Source organism: Manduca sexta, chromosome 11 (genome assembly GCF_014839805.1).
Source record: "Manduca sexta isolate Smith_Timp_Sample1 chromosome 11, JHU_Msex_v1.0, whole genome shotgun sequence".
In the NCBI taxonomy this organism is placed as follows: domain Eukaryota; kingdom Metazoa; phylum Arthropoda; class Insecta; order Lepidoptera; family Sphingidae; genus Manduca; species Manduca sexta.
In genome coordinates, this window is record NC_051125.1 from 10,307,607 (window position 1) to 10,319,141 (window position 11,535).

At 33.7% G+C, this 11,535-nt stretch overlaps 1 long non-coding RNA gene across 1 annotated transcript; it reads right to left on the minus strand.

Moving 5' to 3' along the window:
• Positions 1–8,571: 8,571 nt before the first annotated feature.
• Positions 8,572–11,205, minus strand: LOC119189022. Its single transcript, XR_005112211.1, has 2 exons — positions 11,070–11,205; positions 8,572–10,459 (listed from the first exon to the last, which is right to left on the minus strand). It is a non-coding gene; the product is annotated as an uncharacterized LOC119189022 (long non-coding RNA).
• Positions 11,206–11,535: the final 330 nt, after the last annotated feature.

The following is an 11,535-nucleotide window of genomic DNA, read 5'->3' on the forward strand; positions in this document are numbered from 1 at the left end:
CATATTAATCAAACATATTTTCAAATAAGGTTGGTAATATATGGTTCAGGGGCAAGTGTGCCATACGACTAGTAACTGTGGCGCACTTGCCCTACTCGACAATTTTGAGGTACATTTTTTCGCATTGCTGAAAAATCCTTTATTTTAGTATATATAAATAAAATTCAGGCAGGAAGTTAAAATAATAGGTTTAAACTATGTACTCACTTTACTGGTTTACAGAAATATGTTAAATATCTAAAAATATTTGATGTTATCTTTCACAGTGTCATCTCTGTTTACAGGTTTAAATGACACTTAAAATAAAATGGCGAATAAATCGTATTAAAATGAACAGAGCCATTTATGGTTTTATTGAACTGTATTTCAGTTAGTAGCATAAATATAAGATTGCGGTAATTGTATAACATCAATAGTTTTCGATTTTTTAGGGCAGGTGCACTTACCCCGTCAGCGCAATTGCCCCACCTGACCTTAAATATAATGTTGTTTGTAGGTACGATATGTTATTTATCATATACTAGCTTCCGCCCGCAGCTTCGCCCGCGTGGATTTCGGGTTTCAAAAATGGAGAAGGTGCTCAATTTGTCGGGATGTTTTTTTAATTTATGGTGGTATGCAGGTGGTCCGATTGTCCGGTCAGGGTCTGATGATGGGATCCTGGTGAAATCGAAGGAACTTTTAACCATTAAGGTTGCACACGAAATGACGGAAGCTTAAACAATGGAGTAACTTCTCCCGTTTTCCCAACATTTTCCATCACTGCTATGCTCCTATGCTATGCGTGATGAAAAGTATACTATAACCAGCTCAGGAGTATGAAAAATAAGTGTACCAAGTTAAGTTAAAATCCGTCGAGTAGTTTTTGTTTCTATAACGGTTATACAGACAGACAGACAAAAATTTTACTAATTGCATTTTGGCATCAGTATCGATCCCTAATCACCCCTGATAGTTATTTTGGAAATATATTTCATGTACAGAATTGACCTCTCTACAGATTTATTATAAGTATAGATATGCAAAAGTAGCTCAAAATTGTCCATAACGAAAACATGCATTTTAAAGTAAAACAAAAGAAATAATATCGTGAAGCCAACCAAATAATAACTAATGATATATTAAATTTTGTGACTGTTCAATTTAGTCGGGTCCGCGATATCACTTTTGTTGAGTTTCAGAACGCGACATTACATTATTATATTCTGTGCTCCAACGCACATTGCTTTGATGTTAGGAACACACCTACATTGCTTAGACAACAGTGAACTTTATACAATAGCAATAAAGCTCAAATTGACTCTACGTATTAGTTAGAAAACGTTTGTATGGGAAATAGAAAAATGCTGTTTTGAGGATTTTCCCGGCAATTATTCGAATTTTTCTCACCTTTTAAACCTTCCTAGACCTCCACGAATAATTCCAGACCAAGATAAGATAAATCCGTTCAGCCGTTCTCGAGTTTTAGCGAGACTAACGAAGATCAATTCATTTTTATATATATAGATACAGCTGAAAGGATAATAATTTGGGCAATATTGTCAATTTCTTTTATTGAAGACCAGCTCATATGAAAAAATAAGAATAATAATATTAATATTGTCATGTATTCTGCAAGATTATAGAACCTATATTATGTGTTAGTAGAATGTACCTTCCTAACATAATGTAAGCATCAGCAATGCAAGATCAGTTGTATAAAGTTAAAATTTACTGTATTGTATGGATTAATTGTATTTTTGAAATTTATTGGGTAGTGTTTAATATATTTTATCATTAACATGTTACTGTTATCTCTTATAATTTTATCTATTCCAAGTCGTAAAGCGCCATCTATGTAAATACATAAGAAACTTATTACAGCACACTAAAGATGATGTATTTTAAAATTGATGAATGATGAATAGATGATCCAGCTTTGTTGCATACAATAATACTATAGTTTCCACTAAACAAAATATCCAAAACTAAATAAATTATGACATATTATACACCTGGTCCCTATTTTGTCAACAGATGTCGCTACGTGCTATGTTTAGAAAGCTAAAACAATTTACCTTACCTAAAATACAAACTTGTATTGAATGTCTCGCATAATGCTTAGGACGTTTCAAGTCAAGAGTCTTCGGACGTAACTGGGTAGTACTTACTTGAGGTAAGAAGAAAAGTAGTAGCTAGTAGTCAGTTACTTATTTATTTTGTAAAGGTAGATAGGTACTTATTAACGATTGCGTTGTTTTTTATTAAATAGCGAGAAGACCTCTGGTTTGATTTGGTTAGCTTTACGACTGCTCATAAACACACAGTTCACGCATTTATCTCTGAAAGGGTATGCAGAGGCGCAACCAGGGCACTAACTTTTTGCCAAGTGTGTTCCGTCACATGATGTTATAGCGGGCGAGCCTATAGCCATATCGGGCACAAATTCCAGACTCCGGACTGCTACTGAGCAGAAAAACCCAAATAGCACTTTTCCCGATCCGGGATTCGAACCCATGACCTCAGAGCGCTGCCGTACTACGCCTGCAGTACAACTAAGACAGATTTTTTTTGTAATTAAGTATAATATAACGTATGGGATTATGGTTTATTGCTCGCTTCGTCATTCAGTAGGTATAATAGGTAATAAAGTAAATATATTATCTAACAGAATATGTATTTATAAGGATTTTAGGGTAAATAAGACACAAATATATTTAATAGTTTATTAAGCTAATTAAAATGTAATTATTGCATATATGTACATTTATCTTAACAATAATGTGAATTTATTGGACAATCATTGGTCAGAATTCATAAAATCTCTAATATAGTTGTATCTATAACCTGTGGAATAGGCAGAAATACATTGTATTGAGTATATATTTATACGAGAATGTATTAAAATACCGTGTTATAATGATTATTTAAAATAAAAATGCAATTAATAAAAAATATTTTAAAACGCGTGACAATTTACAGCTAACCGCACACTATTAGAGATGGTGTAATGGCTCTGGGATTGCGACCGGTTTATTCCCAAATCAAACCAGTAGCATTTAAATTAAAAAATCTTATATTACACTTTCGTAAATTGAACAGAATTTACACTTTTCCAATGTAATGTTAGTTTGGGTTTGTCTACTCGTATGTCTCGAGTTTACTGCGTGCGGTTAGCTTAAGTGTGTGCTTACCTTTACAGAGACCAGGGTAATAAAAAGCCATTAATATAATATTAGCATTGTTACTATACTTATCTAAATATAATACGTTCGTGCATGTAATTGAAAATAATATAAGGTTAATTCGTGATCTTATATCTATACATTAAAGCTGTTTTCTTAATTTACGCAAAATATATAAACAACAGGCAAAATATCACATACCATTATTATCCAATATTTAAATTTAATTACTGTAGGACGTGCAACAATTGAGAATATGTTGTTCTGTTACTCAGCCGACAATTATTTGAATAGCTATTTTGTTTTTATTATTGTATAGTGTGTGTTGTAATGTCGGTAGGGTTTCCGCAATACTATATTTCTAATTCAACCGACCATAATATTATGACTATAACAGATTTTCTTAATATTTTACCATAAAAAGCTTCTGAATCTGAAATAATTGTTCACTGAGTAACTTTTGGCAATATAATTATATATTATTTACAATAATGTGTATGCCTAATAGAAAGATTTGTGTTCACTGCAGAAGTCTTGAAACTTTGGCTAAATTCTGTTAATATTATTATTAATTTTAATATCTGTGCATATCGTATTAGTTGTAAAATATGATTTCATAAGTAGGTAAATATTTTGCATCAATTCGTTATTTGGATAGAAATTAAGTGGTATTTATTGCAGAAAATATTTATAAATATAATAATAAAGAAATTGCTATTAAAGTTCTAATACCGCGTTGTAATGTAAATAAACTAAGTCTGAAACGATTCATTGGGTGAAAAAACGGTAAAGTGCGAAATGACCCGCGCATCGCGGATTACGTATATATTCCCACGATTTTTGTTTTATTATTCTTTGTTATGATTTTAAAAGAATATTCAGCTAGTCTATGTAACGACCTACATTTATTTATATTTTTTTTCGGCCTGGCAAAGGGACTCCTCTGCCCGTCCTAAGTAGAGTGGAGTCCAGGTAGAGTTGACTGACGAATGATAACTATCGTTTACCAGTCGACACATTTATTCCGCCCTGTTTCATTTTTTCACCCTTGGGTCCTTTACTTGTTTTATCTGTGGACTTTAATTCAATGAGTAAAGAGGTTATAAAATATGATTGCATTATAATTTATTATTTCTAGCGCAGCTTATACAAAAGTTTGCAAGAAGCAATTAACATAATTAATTCGATATAACAATATTGGAAAACAATTAGGTTTTGGCGGTTCTTCGACTCAATTAATTTATCAGGCACCATTTGCATAGTTCGCTTATTTTGTATCGGCATTTCACTTTAAATTCATAGACACAATTAAGTCGGTTAATTTTAAAATCGAATTAGTTGTTCGATATTCAAAAAAACTATAATAAACCTAGTCTCGTTAAAAGGCTGAACGGAACAATTCTATTTTCAAATATAAATTACACGACCTATTTAGTTATCGGGATGTATTATGAACTGAATGAACTTTATCTATCTATACTTATAATAAATCTGTAGAGAGGTCAATTCTGTACATGAAATATATTTCCAAAATAACTATCAGGGGGTGATGAGGGATCGATACTGATGCCAAAAATGCAATTAGTAAAATTTTTGTCTGTCTCTCTGTCTGTCTGTCTGTCTGTATAACCGTTATAGAAACAAAAACTACTCGACGGATTTTAACGAAACTTGGTATTATTATTTGTCATACTCCTGCGCTGGTTATAGTATACTTTTCATCACGCTACAATTAATAGGAGCAGAAATGTTGGGAAAACAGGAGAAGTTACTCCATTTTTTAAGCTTCCGTCGCGTGTGCAACCTTAATGGTTAAAGCTACGCTGATATCATGTATAACGGAAATGTTCTCCTTAAAATTATGTAAAATATATCCCACGACAGCATATGTCTATCTTTTATGGTTGACTCACAATAACACGTGTAACTCCCGATAGCTTAGCAGTTCGAAGCATTCTCATTATATTTGTCTACTCTTACGTTTATAACACTCTCAGTCATCCCTAATTAAAAAGTTAACATTATTAAATATTTCATAAAAAAGAATCATAGAAATCGGTATAGAAACACCAAAGTTATACATGAAATACGCTAATAATAAGCCATCATGCGTGAATACTGAATCATGCTATAAGATTCTTTCGATTTCACCAGGATCCCATCATTAGACCCTGACCGGACAATCGGACCACCTGCATACCACCATACATTAAAAAAACATCCCGACAAATTGAGCACCCCCTCCATTTTTGAAGTCCGAAATCCACGCGGGCGAAGCTGCGAGCGGAAGCTAGTTTTTAATAAAAAGTATTTGTGCACGTTAATAAATCGGTGATAAAATGAAGAGCTAATTGTTACCGTTTCAGTGTTGTAGCTCTAAATACAATTGGTCAACGGTGTTCTAAAAATAAATGTCCCGGTATCATGAAAATTCGTCAAAGAACCACGCCAAGACACGGTATTAGAACTTAACAAGTAAGTCTGAAATCTTAATAAATATTTCTATTTTTCGTACTACTAGTAGAATGATCCCTCACTTGCATACCATGCCTTGAAATTAAACTAAGATAAATTGACCTAACTACGCATATCTATTAACTACTATCAATTCCATTTGGAAACTAAGTTATTGTTGTATTCGCGACTAGTCCCATTTATCAAATTTTATTACTCCAACCGCTGAGCACTTCTAATGTAAAGGATATTATAGGTCCTTATAAAACTAGGCGGGCTGCGAATAAACATCTAATCCAATGCAGTTTTTTTTTGTTAATTTCATGATGATTGAGTGCAACAAAACCGTAGCTAAAGGGAAAATAAATGATAATAAATAAAAAAATAAAGAATAGACGTTTAAGTTTCTGGTTATTGCCTAAGATATAGCTAACGTCAATACGTAACTCAAGAAGCTAAGAGAAGCAATGGCGCGTCGCTTCGCATGCCACAAACGCTCCTGTAAACCGAGCTTCATAGTTAATTTCTCAGCTCACTCAAGCGTTCGGAACGTTGACTAACAACTCCTTACCATCTTTCAAACAAGATCCTATAATAAACTTTATGTCGTCACAATAAAATTGGAAACCGCATAAACACCTATGTACGGTGGATCTCGCCCGCGGCGGGTTTGCCAAGCGTACACTTTAATTCAATCTCTCTACGTAAACTACTCTCGAATACAACGTTATGACAGACTCAAACACTGAAGCAATCTCGTTGAGTGTATTGAGCTCATTTAAAAGATAACTCCTTAAGACACTTTATCCAGCAAGTAAAGCCGAATAATAGAAATATGGTTAGAACGAAACAAATTCTAGGTTAAATTCGTGATATTTTTTTATACTTGCCAGATTAAATACAATTTAAAATTCATACTTTGTCAACAAAACTGAGAGAAATATTTCTATCAACAAAAAATTGCTTCAATATTTTTATTTTAAATCGTATCGCTCTAATTTTTACCGATAATACCTAAGTAGCAGATGATATGATGTTAATTTAAAGCTATAAATTCGAAACGTGACTAGCTAATTGAAACTGTGAAGAAAGTGCTGGGCACGATATTGTGGTAATAGTAAATTATTATGATTATAATAAATGTCCAGAAAAATAAAAATCTCTCTAATAAAAGCTAATCATATTTTTGTGACGGTCAAAGTTACCAAAATGTGAGATTTTCTTTTCTGACAACATTTTGAATACAACAGTAGAGCCCGGTACATTTAAATTTTGGCGATATGGACAAAGAGAAATATTTAAAAATATTACTATAAATAACCTCTTCTTCCATAGTTGTGTAAAACTACAGAAATAAACGTATAAGTGTATTCCATTTCTACAATTATAATTACTCTAATTTCACATTTAACATTGAAATTAATAAAAACAAATACTTTTAAACACAACACGACTACGTACTTGGTTACATAAAATTGGTCCGAAATATTCAGTTAGAATTAATATTTCGTTAATCAAACAATATCCTAAGACGATAAATACGTATTTCTAATATGGTAACAAAACTTAAAAGAATGGATGACATTATTTTAAATGGTAAAATATTTTCATCACTAAATTCACGTATTCGCTCGGAGCTAGAATAATTATAACATCTAAGAATATTATACAAGGTATACTACAACAATATAGCAAAATGAACGATATCGCATATTCAACATTATTACGTACAAGTACAACCTTGTATTTTACGTTATTATTGGGTTCGTACACGAATTCGGAATATGTAAATTACGACACATTTCTGCTCTCTCCTTATTATCAACGATCGGCGCATATTTTCTCCCGTAACAAATTTACAAGCTTACAGCATTTTAACAACATAAATCATACACAATCATTGTTTTGTAATACGAACCGTAAAAATCTATATATTACGCATTTTCAAAATTAGAATGAGAATAGCCTCGTTCTAAAAATAAAAATACGTTCTAAATTCTAATGCATTTTTACAATATATCTGCATCTTAAAACGGATGTGGAAAGAAAAAGCGTGAATGCAGATGTTCCAGTGCGGTTCTCTGCAGAGGACTACTCGGTTGCTCCCTAGCGAATACGTTAGCACAAATTAGGTTGTGTTGTATTGTCTCCCGCAGTCGTTGACGGTTTGGAATTAGTTTTCCAATTTTATTATTTATGAAATGTGGTTTTATACGAAGGAGGAAGATAAATGAATCTCCACATATATTAAAACTGGATTTTTTTGTCAATTTTTGTAGTATATGAAATTTAGAATAATAATATCTACTTATTTCTCTAAATGCAGATTTAAGGCGAAATAAGCTCACTCACATTGCTAAAGTTTCTTGAAGAAAGTAAGTTTGATGGATCTCGTCATGTGCCCACGATAGTCGTCGCAGAAATGTAGCTAGATCGCACATGACATCGCCGTTCTAGTTTTACGGTAAGAACAAAGGAGATGTGGGTAGTTTTAAATACAGGGGAAAGGTGTGAAACGTACAACATTCTTGTATAGCATCCAAACCGTCGAAGTATTGTGTGGCTTCTGTATGTATTTGAGATTGTTTATCTTGTTTGTTGGCCTGTGCTATATATACGATAGATTTTCTATAAAGTTTATAGCTTGTCGATAAATATTAATAGATTGTTATTTACATACTCCATTTTACACGAATGGCTGACGAATCATCACATGTTGTTTTACGTTCCTCTCAGTTAAAAACTAGAAAACGTGAAACCTTGGCCAATAAATTTTGTTCATCTTTATACGTTCAGTATTAAGATATATTGTCTTTGAGTTCTATCTTCCATTTAGATATAGGGTTCTGAAGTCCTGTTAATAGAGTACAAGAAGTCTGACTATCAGGACATATTTCTCATTAGAGAAAAGTGTCAAATGTCAATGTGGGTCTGCAAATACTATGCAGTTACCTTTTGTCAGAATAATGGGTATTGTGGGAGCGTTGCTGACGTTAAAATTGTAAATAATTTGGACATCGATACTCATGTGTTTTGTAATTCAGGGACCCTTTGCAAACTGGTGGACCTCAACCCTGTATCGATAGCAACCGCTACCCAACGCAAGCATAACTAGGGCATGTTTCAGCAAGTCATCTTTCGGGACCATTGTGTACACATTTAGAATTTCGTAAATTGGTACTTGAGGTTATGCTACCCAAACTGGATAACGTGATCATAGGTGAAAAATCCGTCACAACTGCTTGTCTTCTAAGGCAGTTTTGGGATTGTCAGTTTAGAAAAGTAAGACAATTTTCTGAAATTCTTGTAGTTCACGGAAAAAATACGACGTTGTGAAGTCTCAGATTATGTTGACCTTGTAGCATTGGAATTTATCGAGCGAATACGAAACCCATTAACATGCAAAATGAGTAAATATAATTTTACTGAGCAATGGCTTCACCTTGGCAAATTGTCCTTCAAAACCATGCGTGCAAACATTTAACTATGTATTTTTTCAATCATATTCTTTGACTTAATTACATGTACCGATATGGGACCAATTAACGATTTTTATGCTTAATAACTTTTTGGTGTATCGTAAAACAGAGTTGCGTGTCTATGGTTTATTCATCATGGCGGGGTTCACGACCGCGCGAACTAGATTTCATTATTTTTTTTTGTTATGGCTTTAAGGAGCAAAGTTGACAGCAGCTATTTTTAATTAAAAATAAATTACACGATATGGCAACGGCTTTTAATATTTAGTTGGTAATTTCATTTTTGTTTATAAAATTTTCTAGTAATCGCCTATTAAAAAACTTAAGTTTCCTTAATAAAACATCTGCCTGCCTATGTTCAGTGGTAGCTGCACCAGTTTTTTTAAATGCCCTAGAGATAAAGGTCGTAAGTTAGGACGTCACAATAAACTTCGCTTAGGTAGAACAGGAGATTCCGAACCAATTAGCTGGGAGCAACAACCCGAGCTATATTGTATCGTCATAGGTGACCGTGGCCCAAATCTCCCCTTAATTTAAGAGGGGACCTGCATCTACAAATCGGCGGATATACGAATGTGACCAGACCTCACTGACTTCCAACTGATATGTTTCTAGTCCTAACTAGATTTATTGTTAAAATGGAGCAGGACTCATTAAATCAAAGTACAATATCAAAATAGAAGTTTACTCAGTTTAAAACAGTAAAATATTTTAAGCTTATTGGCCAATGGTATATTTCCTAATTAGATTAGAGTTCAAACATTTTATACACCTCAGCCATTCGCGTATTTATAAACTTAATAACGTTCGGTGAACATTTCGAACAAAATGTTGCCAATTACGAAACAAAAATAACAATGGTAGTTATAGTTAGTAGTAAGGCAGTTGAAATTCATAACATGAACTACAGTGAAGGCAAAGTTTCGAGTGTCTAGATATCATATACAGAACCCACCGACGAGTGTTGGCACAGTTGCAATTTCTCTTCCAGTGCATTTTGCGACAAAATTAATCCACAAAGTTCAAAGTAGTTTGTATACGTCATATGATTTTTGCCGTATTTTTCATAAGATAATTTCATAACATTGGTTATTCCATACGTTTTCAAATCCTTATTTGTTTTGACATTTTTTCAACACCCTTTTCCTTAACTTATTTTCATACAAATCTGGCGACTGCAACAGCTAGTAATGATATTCCGGCCTTCAACTCCATGGAAGGTCCATGATGTGGCGCGGAGGAGTTGCCTGATAAGATCAGGGCCCGAAGCCGTTGCCTCTCGCGGTACCTCGTGTCCTCTCCGGGAGGGTCTAGGCACTCGAACTCACAGCATCGCTCACCCACGCGGAAGTTTTTGCAAAACTGTTGGAAAATGTAAGTGTTCTAATGATTGTTTTATTGTTCTTAATGATTTCTTTATTGTATGCAGCCAGTGTTATGGCAGATAAGATTGTTACAATGGCCACTTATGTTATTAGCTTCTACTGGGAAGTGATCATGCTATTCTTAAACATTTATTAGCTTGGTAGTGGATGATCTACTATTTAATATTTTCTGTACCTGACTAAATAACGAGCATTGTACATGGCAAATAAAATAGTGAGATAAATGTAAGGTGTAAGAATTTACTTCCGAACATCCAATAAGGCAGATTTATATTTTGCTAGGAGACCCAACGACTAGCTTTGGCCACAATCAATTTACCTACTTCATATTTAATTTTTTGGAGTTTCTACAGTTTTGTACTGGCTCAAAGCTATCCACTGCATCTGATGGTAGGCGGAGTAGGGTCTGGATAGAGTATCGACCAATCAAAGTCATCATCATTCATCAAGAGTATCGATCAATCATGATGATTCGTCGATATAATTATGCCGGCCTATATGATGGGCTTAGGTTGTCTAGTTATCGCATCTTGCCTTAACATAGCTAATGTGACGTGCTATTTAGCTGAAAAATAACTGTTACTCACATAAGGCGGGTCGCAGTATATTGCCTTGCACCACATCGGTTCTGAGTGGTAGCACACGCAGAGCGAACACACTCAGGGCCAGGTACGTAAAGCAGCCCGTGCTGCACCGACTTCCCTTCCCAGTCTATGCAGTCTTCTTCCCTCGCACGCTGGGGACAAAAGCAATATTACTTCTAAAGAAAGTTGTGGAATGAAGAATTATGGTAAGGGTTTCTATTGCGTTACTAGGTCAGGCAAAGGAGATCATCTGACAGCTTCAATTTATTATTGTTTGTGAAAATCTTGTTAATAAGTATTAAAATGTTTCTAAGGATCTCGTCACCTCAATGGACCTGCTAGATGATAGAAAAACAACTTTCCTGGAATTACAATACATATGTACATATATGATGAGCTAAGTATATAGTGTATATTATACTAATGAAACAAAATATATCAGTAATATTTTTTTAAAAGGAAAGAGTTC